Genomic DNA, 23,147 nt, shown 5'->3' with positions numbered 1-23,147 from the left:
TGGGATATCAGGTGGGGGATCTCCTGGTCCTACAATGGTAGTTGAGACATTTCGTCGTAGGTATAGTAAGTCCACTCCCCAGTGAGTCCCGTTAGTGAAATTCCCATCCCAATCAGCATATCTAGAGATAAGAGTGCAGTTATTATTGTCTAATGAAAAACAGATGGGTAAAGTAGTAGATAATCCTGTGTAGTTATAAAGCGTAGATATTGGGATAACATGTCCTATAGAAGGAGGTCCTAAAACTTTAGTATTGTTAACATAAACAGGAACAAAGTCATTATCGTTCCAGGTCACAGGATGCATCATTGGAGGATTAGGGACAAAAGCCCAATATTCCTCAGTCTTCACTTGAATCCTCAGCATCCACAAAAGGCTCAGCAAAATCGCCAGACATTGGCGTCTTCTCCGAGCTCGCTCCGGGTGGCTGAGGCGAGGCTGCATCGTCAAGCGTGCTAGCCGTCCCCGCAGCCGGTTCGTTTTGCTTCTGGGCATGTCGGACACAACGTTCAGGAAGCCAACGAGGGGCTTCTGCGTCTGTTGGAAAAACACAAACATGCCCCCTGCCCCAAACTAAAACTGGGTCAGGTCCATGACGAGAGCCATCTATGGGGTCTCTCCAATAAACCAACGGGTAATGTCGCATACGCGGCCCCCAATGCCGATCAGCCGCGGAGCGTCCTTCTGCATCCAAAGTTAAAAAGTTAAGAACAAATAAGGAATGTGACACTAACAGTTTAGGAGAATGAGGATCATACCATCTCCCCCCTTTTAATTTAGAGAACTGATGTTTGAGGGAAAGATGAGTACGTTCAATGATACCTTGTCCTTGTGGGTTGTGAGGTATACCTGTTTTATGTAAAATCTGAAATGAAGCACAAAAAGAAGCGAAACTTTTACTAGTATACGCTGGGGCATTATCTGTCTTCAAGACCTTAGGAACTCCAAGGATTGAAAAACAAAAGAGAAGGTGAGTAATAACATTGCGTACATTTTCACCTGTGAGAGGAGAAGCGCAGATAAAATGAGAACAGGTATCAACGGTGACATGTAAGTAACGTAATCGTCCAAACGCTGGGCAATGGGTAACGTCCATCTGCCAAAGATCATTGGGTTTAAGACCACGAGGGTTGATACCATAATGAGGCACGGGGAGAAGCTGAGCGCACGTAGAACATGATTTAACAATTTGACGGGCAGCTTCTCGGGTGAGACGGAATTGATAACGAAGAGAGCGAGCAGATTGATGATGCAGGGCATGAGAAGATGTAGCCTTTTGCTCCTGTGAAAGGAAAATTTGCGTAAAAGTATCTGCAGTTTGATTACCATGGGCAAGGGGTCCAGGAAGGGAGGAATGTCCTCGAATGTGACCAATGAAACAGGGAAACTGTCGTTTCTGTAAAAGTTGTTGAATATCTGAGAAAAGCTGAGAAATCGTATGATTAGAGGTATGAATTAAAGGAACAGTTTCTAAAACAGCCATAGCTCGAACAACATATTGGCTATCTGTGTAAAGATTAAATGGTTGATTATATAGGGCAAGAGCTTGGCTGACAGCAAACAGTTCCACTTCTTGAGCTGAAACATAAGGGGTGGTCCAGATGAGAGGCTTGGTAGGAGTAAGTAGAACAGCACGTCCATTAGAAGATCCATCTGTGAATAGGGTAAAGGAAGTTGATAAAGGTTCAGAAGTGACAATGTTAGGAAAAATAAATCGTGCAGTATGGGCAAATTGTAAAATTTTATCAGCGGGCAGATGATGAGAGATGGTTCCAGCAAAACCTTCAAAGGCAAGAGCAAAAATGTCGTTAAAGTTAAGAAGCCAGTTAAGTTGTTCAGCGGTATAAGGTATAACAATAACAGTGGGATCATGTCCTAAAACTTGGAGAGAGATTTTGCGCCCTTGCTGGATGCGTTCTGCTACCAGAGAGGGATAGGGACTCAAAACTTTCTTTGGAGTAGACGATCCATGGATCCATTGCAATACACCTTCTTGATATAAAACTCCTGTTGGGGTTAAGGTAGTAGGAAGAATAATCAAGGACCACGGTCGTGAAATATCACAATATGTGAGTTGAGCTGTTAATAAAGCATTTTCTACAGACTGTAAAGCCTTCTTTGCTTCTGGAGTCATGGATCTAGGAGACGAGGGATTAGGGTCTCCTAAAAGAAGATTAAACAAGGGTTTTAAGTCACCAGTAGATAATTTAAGTGAAGGGCGGATCCAATTGAGTTCCCCTAGAAAGGTTTGAAAATCATGTAAAGTTTTTAATTGAGAAGTATCAATGGTTAGTTTCTGCGGAGAGAAGGAAGAGGGTTTTAATGAATACCCTAGGTAAGAAAATGGATAGGTATTTTGTACCTTATCAGTAGCGATCTGCAATCCTGATTGGGATAAGGCTTGTTGTATATGCTGGAAAGTTGAATACAAATAAGACTCGCTTTCATGAGCTAATAGAATGTCATCCATGTAATGGATGATTAATGCAAGAGGAAACTGATCTCGAGTTTGTTGAATAGCTTGTTGCACAAACTTTTGACATAGGGACTTGAACCCTGAACCCTCAGATTAAAAGTCTGATGCTCTACCAACTGAGCTATCCGGGCTCCCCTTGACCTGCTAGATCTCCCCAATCTGCTTCATCAGGCTTTGGCGGCTCCGATTGAACAGTCGCCACCTTAAAATCAGTCGCCACCTTAAGATCAGGTTCCTCATACCGAGGCGCCTCCCAAGTTGGAGGAGGCTGATCAGTTGGCACTGGAGGCAGAGGGCGAGAAAGATCCTCTGCCGAATGAATGGCTGGCAAACTGCCACGAGTCCCACGTTCCCATTTTTCAAGCTCAGAATCTCCCCTAAGACAATCTCTAACTAATGTCCATAAAGAAAACACATCAACAGGGGTTTTCTCTGGACCGTGAGCATGGTAGTGTTCACAAATACGTTCTCCTACCTTTTTCCAAGTTTCCATATTAATAGTACCTTCTTCCGGGAACCAAGAGCAAACTTGTTGAATAAAATCTACAAAACAATGTATTTGACTCTTAGAGGTAGTAATGCCTCACCCCTTCAATAAGGAGCAGAGGACTTTTTCAAAAAATCCCTGATCTGATGAATGGGAACTTCCCATGATTAAAAACTCTCCAACATCTGCTTCCTGCTACTTTTACTTTTTACTTACCGGGCCCCCGTAGCAGCGGTCCTCTCGGGCTCCCCTATCCTCGCGATTAGGACTCTGCTGGTCCCCCCTGACCCCCTTTTTCCGGGTCCCTGTTCGGGCGCCACTCTGCCGCTGCCCGGGGCAGCAAGGTGTTCGCGAGGTGAGGCGATGGACTTAACTTAATTAAAAGAATAGAGAGGTCCAAGTGCTCTTTACTGGCAAATGGCGAGTTTATTCAAGGAACTGCTGGCTTATATGAAGAACTACAGTGGCCTGAGAACAATGCTGTTTTAGAAAAGTTTGTACATTACCGAAAGCTATCAAGAGAGCAAGATGTTCTCACATCCTGAGAACATTAGCCCACAGATAGCAGTATCCTTAAGATTATCACTTCCTTGGAACATGACGCACATGCGAAGACCTTGTTCTTTCCTTCAAGGCTGAGAAGGAGAAGGTCCGGAAGATGTCAAGATACCCGCCGGCTCCAGGGACCAGAAACCAAGTCCCGCCACCATTTTCACAGTGGGGGCACTGTCCTTGGTTCCCTGCGGCCTGGTGGGCTCCCACACTCATTCTTCTTATATTTCTTCAGTTCCTTCTTATCATCTTTCATGGGCTTCTCTTCTTGGTCTTCATTATAGGTCTCCAGCTCTCTTTGAATTTTCACTTCCATAAGCATGGCTTTACTTAATGACTCCCAATTCTATACTAAAATCTGACTTCATCAAAAAATATTTTATAAATAACATTTACTGTACACAACTCACTAGCACCTTAAACTCAAATCATCATGAACTCACAACCATTGTATCTCCCTGTCAGATTCCATCAATCTGCTGTTCCTTTTAAAACTATATTGTTATCTAGTTACTTTACCACTATTCAGGAAAAACAACACTGGGGGTGATCAATGAGTGTACCTTCTTCACTGATCATTCTTTAAGTCACAAAACCATGTTGACTTTTCCTTTGTAATGACTTCAATATAAAGTCTCCTCAGCCCTTTAATCTAATCCACATCTTGTTTTAGATGCCATTCCCTTTATAAAAGCCTTCAGTGACTCCTTATATTTCATTCTTCCCCTTCACAAATAATTTTTCCCAGCTAAATTGCTACTTGGGTTTTCCAAGAAATGTGATGGCCATTTTTATTCTTTTTTTTTCTTGCAGAAAAACTGTTATCTCTTCATTGCACTTGCCTATATCACATCCAGTTTTCAACTAGAACACAGGTGGCAAACACAAGGCCCAGGAGCCAAATCTGGCCCCTCACCTGGTTTTATTCAGCCTAGCATCTTGTTTCTACCTGGTGTCAGTGCCAAGCCCTGGCTTAACTATTAAGGAGTAGTTACATTTGTACAGTCTTAAAATTACATTCAGCCCTTTAAAGGCAACCATGAGGCTTATGCAGCCCCTAGTGAAAATAAGTCTGATACTCCTGAACTAGAGCTTGATATCATTTCCTCCACAAAAACTTTGCCCACTCTACCTACATGTGTAGAACACTCACTCCTTTGAACTCTGTAGAAATTTATATCCATATCAACTACTTGACATTAAATCTGTTCAGTATGTTAGACTGTAACATTTTTTCCCTTAAAAATAATTTGCCTTACCCAGAAGAAAGATATCTGAGAAGAAAATATATCTCATACCTCTTCAGATTCCCAGCATCTAATGTTGGCCCTGAATATATTAAATTCTCACAATCTATATTTTAGTGGAAGGATTTTAAAAAATCTCCAGAGAATATATTTTTCAATTTTTTCACATAACTTATACATTTAAAAGCTATAATAAAGTACTTTTTATGAAAAATGATTTTGTCACATACTCTATCATTATGCACTATAATAAATTAGATTAACAGGTATACATTACTGGTTATTAGAAGCTTAATGTGTGTTAGATGATTGAGATGCCCTAAAAACATGCTTTTTTATGTCTAAATGAATATGTTTATAAGTTAGCAAAACAACACATATTATTCAAGGAAATAGCTTAGGTTTCTAAGAAAATACCTGCTTATTATTTTAATTGATTTTAAGCCTTCTATAAACATTCTTCTAATTATTTGTCATATAAAATGCATGGATCATGTACTTAGCCAAATTTGGTTCAGTAAAAATTATGTTAGCTTAGCAATAGTTGGGTAAAGTTCAAAATAGATTAAAGTTCAAAGAAGATGAAACAAATAATTTAAAAGATGAGAAAGATACATGAAGGAAAATAGTCATTTAATTTTTCTCATATCAAAATTGTTCACATATATCCATGATCAGCTAGTCATAAAGACAAGAGAGACTAGAAGCAAATGTGAGGTGAAGTGATATATGATCTTAATAGTCTTATCTGTGTTCTTCCTGAGGCTGATTCCTTAGTTTTCATCTGCAAGGATACTGTTCTCCAAGGATACTGTTTTTTTTTAAATTTCTTTATGTACTTATACCACAGCCTAGTTTGAAATATGCTGTAGTCAATAAGTAACCACAGAATCTTAATGCCATAACAATAAATATGTATTTTTCACTGATGTACTTATTTCAGTGACTGAAGTAAACTCATAATCTGTCCTCCACTAGGCAAAGACAGTTGAAAAACTGAAGAGTAATATATTCTTCCTCATCTCATTTCTGCCATCATATATATTCATTTACTGTCTTTATGCATATAAAACACCCTTCCTTTCCAAGTATGATCACTTAAAAGTGTCATCCATCATAGCACCAGACTTGAAGTCTGGGGTCTCAGGGTGATCTTTCCTTTGGTTTTGAATATGAATTCTCCTGGTCTAGAGAATTCTGAACTAAAATGACAAGGTATATTGTCTACATACTCAATTTACAATTTTATAATAAATATTCCTATTAAAGAAGGAAAGAATGGGCAGTGCCTTGCAGTCACATAATGCTTACATGCACACTGAGTTCCAAGTATGGATTAGTCTCTACCTGGGTCATTGTTGAGTGCTGAGAAGAAAGAGTAAAGAGCACACTGTACACACAATGAATCTAAAAGTTCTTATATGTTGTCTGAGCAGTCAGTGCAGGAAGCAGGAACTCATTACACAGGAAGCCTCGGCTTCTCTGGGAAAGATATGGAATACAATCCAGCCCTGAGACACTAATTTCAGACCTCTTATGAGAGGAATCAGAAAAAATATTCTCAGAATTAGGAGGTTAGTAATATGATGGAGGAGCGAATGGAAGCCACACTAAACTCCTCCCAGGACAAATCTGGAATTACAACTGAATTGTGGAGAAATTACCCAGAAAAAAAAAACAACAACTGAACAATAGTGAGAGAGAAGTCTTATAATCTCGGACACACAGAAGAATCAGCTTCAGCACAACCTGTCTGATGAGAAGTGCAGTGGAACCTCAAGAGGGCAGGCTGGGTGTTCATTTGTGGCAGTGCTGGAGGGATAATTAAGTGGACAGTTGGATTCCCCTGAGACAAATGGGATTGAAACCCTGAACTGGAATCCCCAGCTTAGAGTACCAGAGCCCAAATAGTACATAGAGAACAACTGGAGGCAAAAAGTGGCAGGGTTGTTCTCTACCAGAGATGGATGGCTAAATAGGCAAAGAGCTGTTTAAAGGTCCAACACACACATTTTCATTTACTGTCACTTACCTGGGTTTTTGGCAAAGGTGGAAATAGAGTGGGCTAGGGACAACTGAGGAGAGACTGGGAATGAAAGCTTTGGAGAGAGAGCTGAGAGAGTATCCACTGGGATCCAAGTGTTGAGTCATGCCCCATACGGCAGCAGCCAACATGCTCAGGCAGACCACATCCCTCCAAACAGTAGCAGCCTTAGGGGAAACAACAGACCCACCCCCAAGAGAGACTTTGCCCCTACTCTGTGGTGCTTAAGTTTGACTGCTGAGTGCAGAGTGATGAGATTAACAGCTGAAGGAGACAATTATAGACAGTAGATTCCTGACACTCTCAGAGCAGGCTACCAAAAGTGAGACAGGGATAACATCTGACATCACCAAAGGAATCAAGAAAGAAAAAACAGTAGTAAATACTACAGAATACCAAGTCAAAATTCATAGTGGTCTTCTCCATGATTAGCAATATTTTCTTTACTGCATAGTTTTTAATATTAATTTCTTGTTCAGCAAGTTTGTGTATACTAAGTCACTAGAATTTATACTATAGTTTATTTATACTATAGTTTATTTCTCCCCTTTCTTATAACAATCTTAATCTCTTTCACCCATATTGATACTGGTTCATTTACTGTTGATAGTAAGATTGCAGAGGTGATATTTTTTGCAGATGTAGGTTTGTTCCCTGGCTTTGTAGTTTTCTTCTGGAAGCAACAGCATAACAGCACACAAGGCATGGTAGGCAAAGTGACCCTCAGTCAACCAGCTGGAGGGAAGGACCCACCAAAAAAAGACCCAACAATCAAAACCAAACTACATCTAGAGAGCCAACACAAATGGCACCTCAAGAGAAGTGAGTTCAGAAGATCAAGAACACTGCACCACTGAATCTCACAGATCTCCTACCATAGAAGTTCACACCAAAAACTCAGGGAGTCAGAGCACATCAACTTAAGAAAAAGAGGCAAATGAGAAGACTCTCACAAAAAATCAGAAGACAAAGAAATAAATCCCAAATGAAAGGAAAGGAGAAATCCTTGGAAAGAATGGTAAATAAAATATAGGCAAGTCAACCATCACACATTGAGTTCAAAGCAATGGTTATCAGGAAGCTCAATGAGCTCACCAAAAATTACCAAAAACTACAGGGAAACTATGAAAACTATAACAACATGAATAAGGTCATAGAAACTATTAACAATGGTCAGCAGGAAATGAAGCATACAATTTCTGAGTTGAAGAACACAGTAGAAGGAATCAAAAGCAGGTTCCATGAAGCGGAGGATTGAATTAGCAGTCTGGAGGACAAGGTAGAAAAGAACAGGCAGAAAGATCAAAAAAGAGAAAAAATACACAAAATGACCCTGTTAAAAAAAGGAGAAGTGTTAAGGGAACTCAGGACAACATGAAATGTAATAATATCCACATAATAGGGGCACCAGAAGTAGAAGAAGAGGAAGGAATAGAAAACCTGTTTGAAATAGTAATGATGAAAAACTTCCCTAATTTGATGAGAGAAAAAGTCACACAAATCCAGGATGCACAGAGAGACCCAATAAAGATGAACCTAAAGAGGCACACTCCAAATTACCTCAAAATTAAAATGTCAAAATTCCAAGACAAAGAGAGAATCTTAAGGCAGCATGGGAGAAATAGGAAGTAACATATAAGAGAGCCCCAATAAGGGTAGCAGCTGACTTTGCATTGAAAACACTACAAGCCAGAAAGAAATGGCAAGAAATATTCCAACTAATTAAAAGGAAGGGCCTGCAAACAAGGATACTCTATCCAGTGAGGGTCTCAACTAAAATGGAAGGTGAAATAAGGAGTTTCACAGACAAAGGAGGCTCCAAGAATAAACCTCTACCAAACTGTCATTGCAAGATAACTAAAGGGACTGCTTTAAGGAATGGAAGAAAAACAATGACAGAGAGAGGAAAACAGGTACAAAGGGAGTAAATGGAAATTAATAAGTACCTATCAATAATAACCTTAAAAATAAATGGATTAAATGTTCCAATCAAAAGACACAGAATAGCTGAATGGATAACAACATAACCCAGACATATGCTGACTACAAGAGACCCACCTCAGAAAAAAAAAGGTCTACATAGACAAAGTGAGTGGTTAGAATAAAATATACCAAGCAAGTGGACAAGAAAAAAAAGTCAGGGTAGCAATACTCACATCGGACAAAATAGACTTCAAAATAAGGGCCATAAAATGAAATCTAGAAAAACATTTCATGACACTTAAGGAAAGAATCCATCAAGAAGGTATAAACATTATAAACATATATGCACCCAACAAAGGACCACCCAAGTATATAAAGAAAATCTTGGAGGAGTTCAAGAAAGATATTGACAGCAACACAATTATAGTAGGAGATTTTAACACCGCATGCTCAAAAATAGACAGATCTTCCAAAGTAAATGTTAACAAGGTATTGAGGCATTGAACAATGCCCTAGATCAAATGGACATAACTGACATATATAAAATTATTCATACCAAAGAAACAAAATATGCACTTTTCAAATGCACAAGAGATATTTTCAAAGACAGACCACATGATAGGACACAAAACAAGCCTCAACAAATTCAAGAATATTGGAATTATATCCAGCATCTGCTTGGACTACAAGTGCCTGAAAGAAGAAACCAACTTCAAGGAAAAAAATTCAAAAAGACTCAAATTCATGGAGACTGAATAGCATACCATTAAACAATGAATGGATTAAGAATTAGATCAAAGAAAAACCAAAGAGTTTTTGGAAACAAACAAAAATAAACTCACAACAATCCAACATTTATGGGACACAGTGAAGGCAGTCCTCAGAGGGAAATTTATAGTAATACAGGCCTACCTCAAAAAGATAGAAACATTACAAATAAACAACCTAACCCTACATCTACAAGAACTGGACAACAAAAACTAATAAGCTCCAGAGAGAGTAGAATAAAGGAAATAACTAAAATCAGAGCATAATTAAATAACACAGAGACTAAAGGAACAATCATAAAGATCAATAAATCCAGGAGCTGGTTCTTTGAAAAGATAAACAAAATCAAAAAGCCTTTAAGCAGGCTCATCAAGAAGAAAAGAGAGATGACCCAAATAAACACAATCAGAAATTAAAGAGGAAAGATTACAACTGATATCACAAAAATATAAAGGATTGTAAGAAATTATTATGAAGAATTATGTTATGTGCTAAGAAATTTGAGTAGCTAGGAGAAATGGACACATCTCTAGAAATATGTAATATTAGAAAACTGAATGAAGAAGAAGCAGAAAGCATTTTTAGACCAATAGAAGCTGAAGAAATCAAAGCAGTAATCAAAGAACTAGCACAGAAAAGCCCTTAACTGGACAGTTTCACAGGAGAATTACAAAACATTTAAGGAAGCCCTAACCCCTATCCTTCTCACACTATGCAAAAAAATCCAAAAAAGAGGGAAGACTCCCAAACTCTTTTTATGAAGCCAGCATCATCTTAATCCCCAAACCAGATAAAGTCACAACAGAGAAAGAAACTACAGGCCAATGTAATGAACATAGACACTAAAATCCTTACAAAATAATGGTAAATCACATATGGAAATACATTAAAAATATAGTATACCATGATCAAGTGGAATTCATGCCAGGGATGTGAGGATAGTTCAATATCCATAAATCAATAAATATAATATATCACATTTAAAAAGGAAATAAAAATGACTTCATTATATCAATAGATGCAGGAGAAGCATTTGATAAGGTACATCACACATTTATGATAAAAACACTCAGGGAAGTGGGAATATAGGGAGTATTCCTCAGTATAATAAGGATCATATATAAGATACCTGCAGCCACCATCATACTCAATAAGCAAAAGCAAAAAGCTTTCCTACTAAGATGAGGAAAAAGACAACTATGTCCACTTTCAACACTTCTATTTGACATAGTATTGGAAGTTCTAGCCACAGCAATCAGAAAAGAAGAAGAAATAAAAGGCATCAAAATTGGAAAGCAGGAAACTAAACTGTGATTGTTTGCAGATAGCATAATAATGTACATAGAAAACCCTGTTGACTCCACCAAAATGCCTGTCCTATTTGAATTTTTCAAAGCAGTGGGATACAAAGTCAATATTGAAGTCAAAGCATTTTTGTACACCAACATTGAAATATCCAAAACAAATATCAGGGGAAAATGCCATTTGCTATAGCAACAAGAAAAATAATGGATCGAGGAAAACCCTTATCAAAGAGGTAAAAGACCCATACTCAGAAAAATACACAACACTGGAAAAAAATTAAAGGAGACACACACAAATGAAAGCATACCGCATGTTCATGGATTAGAAGAACTAACATCATCAAAATATCTATACTACTCAACACAATTTATAGATTCAATGCAACCCCTATTAAAATACCAATGACATATTTCACAGATACAGAACAAACATTTCAAAAATTTATATGAAATCACAAATGACCCTGAATAGCTGCAGCAATTTTGAGAAAGAAGAACAAAATAGGAGGAATCACCACACCTGACATAAAACTGTATTACAAGGCCATGGTAATCAAAACAGTCTGGTACTGGCAAAAGAACAAATACATACATAGATCAAGGGAACAGAATAGAGAGCACAGAGATAAACCCATGTTTCTATGGTCAATTAATATTTGACAAAGTGGGCAGAAGCATAAAATGGAATAAAAATAGCCTCTTCAACAAATGATGTTGGGAAAGCTGGACAGCTACATACAAAATAATGAAGCTTGGCCACCAACTTACACCATGTACAAAAATGAAGTCAAGATGGATAAAAGACATAAATATAAGTTGTGACACCATAAATGTCCTAGAGGAGAACATAGGGAGGGAAATTTCAGATATTCTATGCAGCAATATTGTCATTGATACATCACCTAGAGCAAGGACATTAAGAGAAGAATAAGCAAGCAGGACTTCATCAAAATAAAAAGCTTCTGCATGGCTAAAGAAAGCATCAGTAAAATGAAAAAGGAACCAACCATATGGTAAAATATATTTGCCGATGATATCTTGAACAAGGATTTGAACTCCAATATACATAAAGAACTCACACAACTCTACTCTAGGAAGACAAACAATCCAATTAAAACATGGGCAAAGGACCTGTACAGAAATTTCTCAAAGGAGGACATACAGAGGGCTCAGAGACATATTAAAGGAAGCTCAGCATCACTTTGCCATTAGAGAAATGCAAATTAAAACCAAAATGAGGTACCATTTCACATCAGTCAGAATGACCATCATAACCAAATCAAGATACATCAAGTGCTGGTGAGGTTTTGGAGAAAAGGAAACCTTAGTGCACTGCTGGTGGAAATGCAGACTGGTACAGCCACTGTGGAAAAAAGTATGGAAATTCCTCAGAAAACTAAAAATGGAAATGTATTTTGACCAGGCAATTCCATTGCTGGAACAATACCCTGAGAATCATGAATCACACTTCAAAAGAACCTATGTACCCCCATATTCATAGCAGCACAGTTTACAATAGTCTAGTGCTGGAAGCAGCCTAGGTGCCCATCAATAAATGAGTGGATCCAAAAACTGTGGTACATTTACACAATGGAATATTATGCAGCAGAAAGAAAGAAGGAGATCCTACTTTCTGCAACAGCAGGGATGGAACCAGAGAGCATTATGCAGGGTGAAGTAAGCCAGATGGTGAAAGACAAATACCATATGATCTCACCTATAAATGGAATCTAATCAACAAAACAAACAAGCAGGAAAAATATAACCAGTGATATTGAAATCAAGAACAATCAAACAGTATCCAGAGGGGTGGTGGGAGGGGTTAATGGGTGGAAAAGGAGAAAGGGTTTTTAGGAATAACCATAAAGTTATGGACAAAACCAAATGTGGGTAGGATCAGGCGGGAAGTGCAGATGACTGGGTGAATGGAGAATAGTGGGGTGAAATTAACACAACTGTACTTGAACAATAGAAAAAATGAAAATCATCTACATATGTCACAATCTGACACACAAAAAAGAAAAAGACTTTTCTTGTTTATTTATTTCTTTTATTTTTTACAGATTTTATTTATTTATCTTTAGCGGGGAAGGGAAGGAGAGAGGGAGAGAAATATCAATGTATGGTTGCCTTTCATGCGTCCCCTGCTGGGAGTTGGCCTGAAGGGAACTGACCTGCAACCCAGGCATGTGCCCTGACTGGGAATTGAACCGCAAAAGTATGGTTCACAGGCCCACGCTCAATCCACTGAGCTATACCAGCCAGGGCTTTTCTTGTTTATTTCTATAAATTTTGCAATACATTTAGAATCCCAATAGTACACATTAAGTAATATGCTAAAGGTTTTGTAGATACAAGTGCAGAATGCCATTTCTACCATGGCAGGTACCTGTTAAAGTACTCAGCACTCCTCAGTTATGGGCATGATACTGGTGTGGTACCCCAAGAAAGGTGAGGCCAATGGAAGGAACCACCCTGAGGCATGGGCAGCATTTTATTTTCTCAGTAACCAAGGTAGTGGGCACTGGGAGAAGGCATTGCACTGAGGCTAATGAGAGTGATTTACAGTGGGAAATGCCCTCATACCCCCTTCTTGCCTCTGATTGAAGGTGAAACCAGAGGACGTGTACCACAAATGTCAATATGGTGGCAGGGTGTGCACTGTCCTATCAGTCTAGCCTGGGAAAAGGGCTAGATTGGCTTGGAGAACTGGACCCTCCCAGGGTGCATGGAAGTTTGGACTGGAAGATTTAAACAAAGGGAAGGCAGAAACACACTCTCTTCTTCTTGGACCCATGAGCATGAATGTGCAGGCAGGAGTTTTTGTGGGAGTGGCTAGCTCCTGGAAGCTGTGTGGTGATGGCAGTGTTGGCACCACATACTCACCCCAGGACAAAGCTTGAAGCTGGAGAGCCATCTGCTTAGCTACCTCAGGTTCCAAAGGAGCAATAAGGATGGGCAGGGATTTCTGGGTATCCTTTTGGGTTTTAGTCTTTTGGGGAACAGATGGCACTGCCTGAGTTTAGCAGAGGGATGAGCCTAGAATCAGGGAGTCCTTTGTCCTCCTAAATTGTTCAACTTTTTAATAAAGACCTTTTTCCTTCCCCACCAATCTTTATATTTGGAATTTGCGTCTGGCTGGCAACAAGCAGCCAAATTTGACTTTTGTTAGGTAACAGTTAAGTATATGTATATGTATATATTTTAGTCCATCACCAAAGTTAGGATTATATGTATATTTCAACTATAGTATTGTATATTACACTATACTCTCTATAACATATATACTATATTATATATAATATACTATTATATTACTATGACATGATATATACTATATAATACTATGTTCTATATATACTATATGTAGAGTGTGTATATATATATATACTATACATATATATATAACTATATATATATACACACATATATATATATATATATAACTATACTATAGTTGCTTTAAAGTTAAATAGAGCTCAGATCCATTCTCTAGACTTTGCTTTGGAACATTCTGGACTAAAATTTTTGAAGATAGTTTTATAGCCCTTAAAATAAGTAAGGAATAAAGTGAAATTTATCGAGTCCTTTATAAAAGGCACCATATATATATATATATATATATATATATATATATATATACACATATACATATACATATACATATATACATATATATTCTTGTATTTATTCATAATTTCAACATTTTATCAGTGGAAACTAACTGTATTTAATGGGCAAAGGTAATATATAACCTCAGAAAATTTGTACCTACTAGGAAAGACTATCAAACAAATGATATTTTAAAAATAACATATACTGTTCTAGAAAATATATATTGGTTGAGCATTATTTTAGAGGAAAATATAAAGTATCTCTATATTTTCTCTCAAGACAGTATATGTTGTTGTTGCTAATATTGTCTTCTTGAGAAACTCAGTTTGAGACTCTTCCTGGATATTAAGAAAACTTCTACTTTACAGAAAGGGAATTCATAGGAACAATGTAGATGCTTTTAGTCCACACAAACGAGTACTGAACCCATCATTGCATCACACAAAATTTATTGTTAATATCATTTAAAAGGCAATCATTTCAGAAAGGGTGTGATGCCATTTTCACAAAAGCTTCTATTATTCTAGAAATGAGTATACACTTGTTGGTTTCCTCTGATTGTTCTAAACTATCTAAACTTTCTATTAATTTCTGTACTGCTGAACTCCAGAAATTCTAATTTGATGATGATATTCATCTAACAAAAGAAGCACAAGGGTTCTTTTGTTATGTGTTCACTGAAGACAAGCCCATATTGGCACCATAATGTGACTTATATTTGTGCTTATCTCAAGGTTATGTATACACAAGGTCGAAAATATTAAATCTGTGAATGAAAAAACACACAAATGATAAGTTAGAACATTAACATTTTGTATAATTACAGAAAAAATTTTGACAACGAAAAATCAAAGATTCTCTTTCAATCTTGTGGTTAATGTCTATATTTGTTTAAAATGCCATTAAATCATTCCTCTTCTTCGTGAGGGTCTTCAGCTATTTCTCATCAGCCTTTGAGGGGAGAGTGTTCTAAGCTTCATAGACATAAGGTTAAAAAGGATACACTAAGGAAAATGAATATAGGAATACAGCAAAGGCATAAGGTGTAAAAACAAAGGTAAAATGGCTGTCTGTTTTTGGAAAGAAAAAGGCAAGATAATTCATGGGAAGACAAGTAGTTAGGAAGAACAGCAAGTGTAAGATTAAAAATGAAATGTACCATGCATGTGACTGCATAGATCAGAAATGCGATGGCAGGGCTCCTGAATGTTCTATCTCCAGAAATAGCAAAAAGAAAATTAAATGGCCATAAGAGAGGGATAAGGCACTTTGCTTTAGATGATAGATTCATTTAAATCATCTACTGGATGTATTTTCCAGGTTCAGGTTTTAGGAGGGCATAATCTTTTAAAGACTTTTGTAAAATCTCACAATGTCTAATTTGTCTGGGATTTCTAATACCTTTGAAAAAAGTTGAGAGATGGTTGGATCAAATTATTATTTTTTAAATTACAGATACTGATGCATATATATGTCTACATTGTATGTGTATTTTAAGTTTTTTTTTAATTTTTTTAACTCTTGTTCAAGTACAGTTTTCTTTCCTGTATTCCGAGCCCCACCCCCCAGTGCTCCCCACCTCCCTCCCATCTCCACCCCCCACCTTACTTATTGTCCATGTGTCCTTTATACTTGTTCATGTGAGTCCATACCCTTTTCCCCTGTGATTCTCTCCCCTCTCCCCTCTAGACCCCATCAGTACGCTCTGCATTTCAGTGTCTTTGGTTACATTTTGCTTGCTTGTTCCTTTTGTTGTTTAGAATCCTGTTAAAGGTGAAATCATATGGTATTTGTCTTTCACTGCCTGGCTTATTTCACTCAGCATAATGCTTTCCAGTTCCATCCATGATGTTGCAAAGGGTAGGCGCTCCTTATTCCTTTCTGCAGCATAGAATTCCATTGTGTAAATGTACCATAGTTTTTTGATCCAGTCATTGACCGATGGGCTTCTAGGTTGCTTCCAACTCTTGGCTATCGTAAATTGTGCTGCTATGAACATCGGGGTGCATGGGTTCTTTTGGATTGGTGTTTCAGGGTTCTTAGGATATACTTCTAGCAGTGGAATTGCTGGGTCAAAAGGCACGTCCATTTTTAGTTTTCTTAGAAAATTCCATACTGCTTTCCATAGTGGATGACATAAAGGAAAGAATAAACAAATGGGATCTCATCAAAATTAAAAGCTTCTGCATGGCCAAGGAAAACAGTATCAAGATAAAAAGAGAAGCAACTGTTTGGGAAAACATATTTGCCAATGACACCTCAGACAAAGGTTTAATCTCCAAAATATACAAAGAACTCACACAACTCCACTCAAAGAAGACGAGCAACACAATTAAAAAATGGGCAAAGGACTTGAACAGACACTTCTCCAAGGAGGACATACAGAGGATCCAGAGACACATGAAAAGATGCTCGATATCGCTAGCTATCAGAGAGATGCAAATCAAAACCACAATGAGATACCACTTAACACCAGTCAGAATGGCTACCATAAACAAAGAAACAAACAACAATTGTTGGAGAGGTTGTGGGGAAAAGGGGACTCTAGTTCACTGTTGGTGGGATTGCAGACTGAATTTTAAGTTTTTAATTGCTCTGAAGATATTAATTTTAATACAACTAAAGAAGATAGGTGCTTATTTTCTTATTTTAAAAATTAAAAGTCTCAGGAAGAGAGGCATCAATAAATTGCTCAGAGTTAAATAGCTAACAGCTGAGGGGGCTGTTATTTGAATGCAAATGATCCAATTTGAAAACTTCTCTCTTAGTTACTAATCTAAACAGCCTCAAATAAAGACAAATGGTTGTCTCTACAGATTATTTTCAAGATATATATGACTTGTCAATTGTATCAACTATTAAAACTTCAATATTTACTATTTTAAATGTTTTTTTTTCTTTTGTGAGATTCCTAAACATGATTGCAATGTACCACTCCATAACTTTTCTTAAAAGCATTGTCATTTCAATAGTATTTTAGTCTATGTCAAAATGAAATTAATATTGTAAATAATACATCAATGTTCCAGGCATTCTATGAAATCTTAAAAAACAAGTATGACGATACAATATATCTGTAGAGTTTAAATAACAGAGCTGTCAATCTTACTACCTAATGAGACTAGTGATCTCTTAAGATAAGACATTGAATTCACGACTCTCTAAGGACTATGGAATGGTACAATTTTGTATAATAATAAAATTAATTAACTCTTTATTAAAACTCATTTATAAAGCTAAAATTGGGCATTGACACCTAATGAAATGAAAATGTTAACTATAGATACGTAAATTAGTTGTGAGAAAAATATTGTAGGTATACATACAATTTGAAAACAGTACTTACATTCTGTTTAAAGCAAATATTTTTACTGAAAACTTTGTATTCTATGATATTCATCATTCACTCAAAAGGATGCATTTTCATTCAAAATAGGTAATATTCAGATGAAATAGCTTTACTTAGATATGGTTTTCTGGAAGCAAAGTGACCCACATTTTGAAGACCCTTTGAAATTGCAAACTATAGCTGGCTGAATGCTGAACATGAAAGTTCAGATTTTAGTGTGGGAACTAAATAATATTCTGGGAAACAGCACACAATATGCAAATAGTCAGATGTGGCCCATTACATCTGACGTCAAATATAAGATTACCAAAGCAGAGATTATATTAATTCTGGGCTGGTAGCATATCATCTCTGATGGAATTTCACTTTTTCTCTCCTTAAATTGAAATATCACAAATGACTATATATTTCTTTCCTCTACACATTTTAAGTAATATGAAGAATACTTCCAATGCCTTCTATATGCTAGGAGTGATGCACATGTTATGTTATTGAGTCTTCACAGAAATTCCAAAAGATTGGCATGCTCAACATTGCCACTAGAGGAAGACTTGTCCTTGTAGAAATGTCAAGCAACAAAAATAAAAGCATTCAGGTGGTAAACTTCAGAGCTAGAAGTAACTGCCTTCTCTAGGGGTCTCATAGAAAATTTTCTGTCTCAGCCAGATCTATGAGCATTGGTAAGTTAGTTCATCAAGAGATAGACACATATGTGACATGCCCTATTGTAGATCCCATTAAAATTATCAAATGGTTAGAAATGTGTCCTCTACTGTTCACTATCTTTATTAATTCTCATTCTCATTTTCTCAAACTGATTGCTCAGACAACATGGTCATTCCAGGTAAAATGACTAGCTATTATTTGACGTTTCTTGATATAAAGGGAGAATCTTGGTTTTCCTGAAACAACATCATGAGCAAGAAAATGTATTCATCAAACTCACCACCAACTGCTAGTGTAGGGCACACATGATTTTGATGCCTTTCTCACAGAAGGCATAGATTAGACTATGTTGAATATAGTTATATATATTTAATATATGACATGAAGTATATTTGCCTTGTATTCTCTGTGACATTCTCTTTCAGGTAATGTAACATTCGCAGGACAAAAAAAAAAAAGAGAGACGAAAGTGTTTCTCTTCCTTTGTCTATGTAATTTTGTTTCTTTTCAAATAAGAAAACCTTAAGAAGAGCATATAAGGGAGATACATCTTGTTCAAATTAAGAATCAGACATTAAACCCTGGCAGGGTAGCTCAGTTGCTTAGAGTGTTATCCCAATACTCCAAGGTTGTTGATTCAATTCCCAGTGAGGATACCTACAAGAATTCATCAATAAATACATAATTAAGTGGAACAATGAATTGGTTTTTCTCTCTCTTACTCTTTCTCTTTCATCAGTTAGAAAAATAATAATCAGACATTTAACAAAATAGAGTAAAGAAACAGTTATTTTGTATTGAAATTTTTACATTAAGCCCACAAATATTCAGTGTTTTATGAGATTCTAGAATGACTCACAGAGTAAATGGAAGATTATACTTTTTCTACTTGTGGCCTATTTAGTAACTGTAAAGGACTAACATTTCCAAATTTTACTGACTTGTTTGAATTATTTGTGAATATCAAATGAGCAGTTTGTTCAATAAATTGTAAAAGACTGAAATGTTATGTAGTTGCAAAAAAGAACCCTAAGGATGAAATAATTATGTATAAAGTGGAAAGTATAATAGGAATTCTGCTTGAATAAAAACAGTATGAATCCTTTACTTGCTCCAATTAAAAACATACAAAGATGTGGTAAAATGCAATATAATGATATGGCTAAATAATGGTGTTTTTTCACATATAGTCCAATAGAGAAATTAATAAAAATTTGACTAGGTCCTAAATAATTAATCAATAATATATGAGAATGAGTCAGGAGGATCTGTGCACAGTAACACTACTGAGTGATTGTTACAAGACTTTATAATCCAAAAGAAATTTACAGAGTGGGAAAGACCATAAAAAATAAGTCTGATGATCCAAGACAGTAGAGGAGTAAGTAGAAGCTACACTACCCTCCTCTCAGGACCAAACTGAAATTACAATTAAACTGCAGAGAAATATCTAGTATAAACAACTGACAACAGAAGGAGAGAAGCCTTATAACCACAGACAGATGAAACAACTTCACCACAACGTGACTGGTACAGAGTGCAGAGGAGATGCAAGAGGGCTGGCTGGGCTCCCACAGGTGCCAGAGGAATATTTCAGTGGCTGATGAGTTTCCACCAAGAAGTGTCAGATTTAATTCTCAAACTGAACTCCCCAGCCCACAGCATGAGAACCTGAAAATATAACCCATATAACATCCAGCTTCAAAAAGTGGAAGAGTTTTTCAGCAGCTGGAGTCAAAGAGAGCTTTTTAATGGGCCAATGTATGAAATTTCATTTGCAGCTACTTAACCTGGGTTCCAACAAAGGAGGAGCAGAGTGGACTAGAGATACTTGAGGAGAGACTTGGGATGGTAGCTTTCAGGAGAGAACTGAGAGCAGTCACCATAATTCCAGTGTGGAGTCATCCCCCATACCGCAGGAGCCATCTTTTTCAGGCAGATGGCTCCAAATGGCAACAACCTGAGGGGAAGCAATACCCTTGCACACAGGGATTTCTCTGCTACACCCTGTGAAGCCTAAACCTGACTGCTGATCACATAGTGACTAGATTAACAACTGAAGGAGTTACCCACAGACTGTAGATCCTTGGTAATCTCAAACAATCCGCCTAAGACCAGACTAGGACACTATCTGACATCATCAGAGACAGATGCAGAAAGGAAAAACAGTGGTAAATAGTACATGCTACCAAGATGAATTCCATCACAGTCTTCTTTATGATTTGTGATATTTTATCTCCTGCATAACTTTATAACATTTGTTTCTTGTCCTTCAAGTTCGTGTGTGTTAGATCACTAGATTTTATATCATAGTTTATTTCAAATCTCATATTTTTCTCCTCCCTTGTCTTGCCTCATTTGGCCTTCTTCTCTTCTATTTTTTTTGTTTTAAATTTTGTTCTCTCTCTTGCTATGACTTGTTTTCATTGACCACTTTTACTATTTCTCCCACCCTCCAGCCTCTCAAAACAATTTTCCTAGTCATTAGCATCTCACATTCTTTTTTCCACTTTAAAAGTTCCATGTTTTCTCGGTACCTTTGTCAGTTTTTGGTTATTGGTTGTGGATACAGTGTTGTTGTTGCACTTATTCAATTTTACTAGATCTTCATTATTTTGGAATTCAAATCTCAAATTTCACTATTCCCCTCTCCTACTCCATTCTGCTTTCCTCTTGCCCTTTCTTCTATTTATCTCAAATTTTAATTTTTTCCAGTCTTAGCCTGGTTTACATTCCTCACTCTTAGTATGCCTTCTTCCTCTATTATCTCAAAATCATTTTGTTTTCCTTTAGACATCTCTTAAGCTTTTCTTTCTTTCTTTTTTTTATCTCTTATTCCAACCCTACCTCTCTTAATCTTAGCTCATTTGTTGCTGATAGTGCTGTGGTAAATCTTTCTCTCCAATTTGCTTCCTATTTTTAGTAACTTTTTCTTTCTTTCTTAAATTGTTGTTAAAGTACAGATGTCTCTATTTCTCCCCCACCACTCTCCCCCTCCCCAGCCATCTCCAATTCCCACTCTTGAACCTACCCCCTTTGTGTTTGTCCAGGTGTCTTTTACATATATTACTGAAAGCCATTCCCTCTTTCCCTTATTATCCTCTCCCACCTCCACTCTGGTTACTGTCAGTTTGTTCTTAATTTCAATGTCTTTGGTTATATCTTCTTTGCTTGTTTGTTTTGTTGATTAGGTTTTATGTAGGGGTGAAATTATATGATATTTATATTTTGCTACCTGGCTTATTTCACTTAACATAATGCTCTCCAGATCCATCCATGCTGTTGCAAAGGGTAGAATCTTTCTTTCTTTCTTTCTTTCTTTCTTTCTTTCTTTCTTTCTTTCTTTCTTTCTTTCTTTCTTTCTGCTATATAGTATTCCATTGTGTAAGTATGCCATAATTTTTTGATCCACTCATTTTCTAATGGGCACTTGGGTTGCTTCCAACATGTGGCTCTTGTAAAGTGTGCTGCATGAACATTGGGGTGCATAGGTTCTTTTGAGGTGTTTCAGGATCCCTAGGGTATAGTCCCAGTAATGGAATTGCCTTGTATTTTTTCTTTTTCTTTCTCTCTCTCTCACTATATATATATTTTTAAATTTCTGTTTAAACCAAATATTAGGTTTTCCTTTTCTTGCTCTATTTGGTCTCCTTCACTCCCTTTTTTATTTACAATGTAATTTTTTTTCTACTTTCTATCTCTCTTCATCTTGCTCCAGTTTCCTAATCATGTTATTGCTCCTTTGTCTACCATCTCAAATTTGCTTTTCTTTCAGTTAGTCCTCTCATATTCATTTATGCTTTATTATAATAGTCTTAATCTCTTTACACTCTTATTAATACTGGTTCATTTGCTACTGACATTGTGATTGTGGGTATGGGTTATTTTTGCAGGCATGGATTTGTATCCTGGGCTGTGTGGTTTTGTTCTGGCAGCACCTGCACAACAACATACAAGATGTGGTAGGTGGAGTGACTCTCAGTCAGACAGCTGGAGGAAAGGATGCACCGAAGAATCACCCAACAATAATCAAAACTCAATTACAACCAAAGCATCCCAAAAGCATCAAGTGCAGGAGATCAAGGAGACCACCTCTGAATTCCTCAAGTCTCCTACCATAGAAGGTCACACCATGAAGACAGGGAGTTAACACAGAACAATCTAAGAAGGCAGAAACAAACAGGAGGGGTATCTAAAATGAGGAGACAAAGAAAAAATCCTCGCTCAAAATATGGAGGTATTCACAGAAAGTGCTAAATGAAGAAGAGGCAAGTAAAGTATCAGACATTGAGTTCAAAATAGTGGTTATAAGGAAGCTCAATGAGCTCATTGAGAACTACAAAGAACAGCAGGAAAGCTACAAGGAACTTAGTGTGAACTACATCACCATGAAAAAGGCTATAGAAACTATCAATAAGAACCAGAAGGAAATGAAGAATAAAATTTCTGAATAGAGGAACATAGTAGAAAGAGCTAAAACAGACTAAAAGAAGCAGATGATCTAATCAGCAAGCAGGAGGACAAGGTAAAAAATAACTTCCAGACAAACAAAATGAAAAAAAGACTCAAAAATAATGAACAGGGCTTAGGGGAGCTGCAGAGCAATGTGAAACATATTGATATACATATCATAGGAGTAACAGAAACAGAAGATGAGTGAGGCATAGAAAACCTGATTTAAAAAGTATGACAGAAAACTTCCCTAAGTGGATGAGA

This window comes from Sturnira hondurensis, unplaced genomic scaffold, assembly GCF_014824575.4.
Source record: "Sturnira hondurensis isolate 20B ecotype Veracruz unplaced genomic scaffold, ASM1482457v3 Scaffold0006571, whole genome shotgun sequence".
Taxonomy (NCBI): Eukaryota; Metazoa; Chordata; class Mammalia; order Chiroptera; family Phyllostomidae; genus Sturnira; species Sturnira hondurensis.
This window is presented reverse-complemented; position numbering follows the sequence as displayed.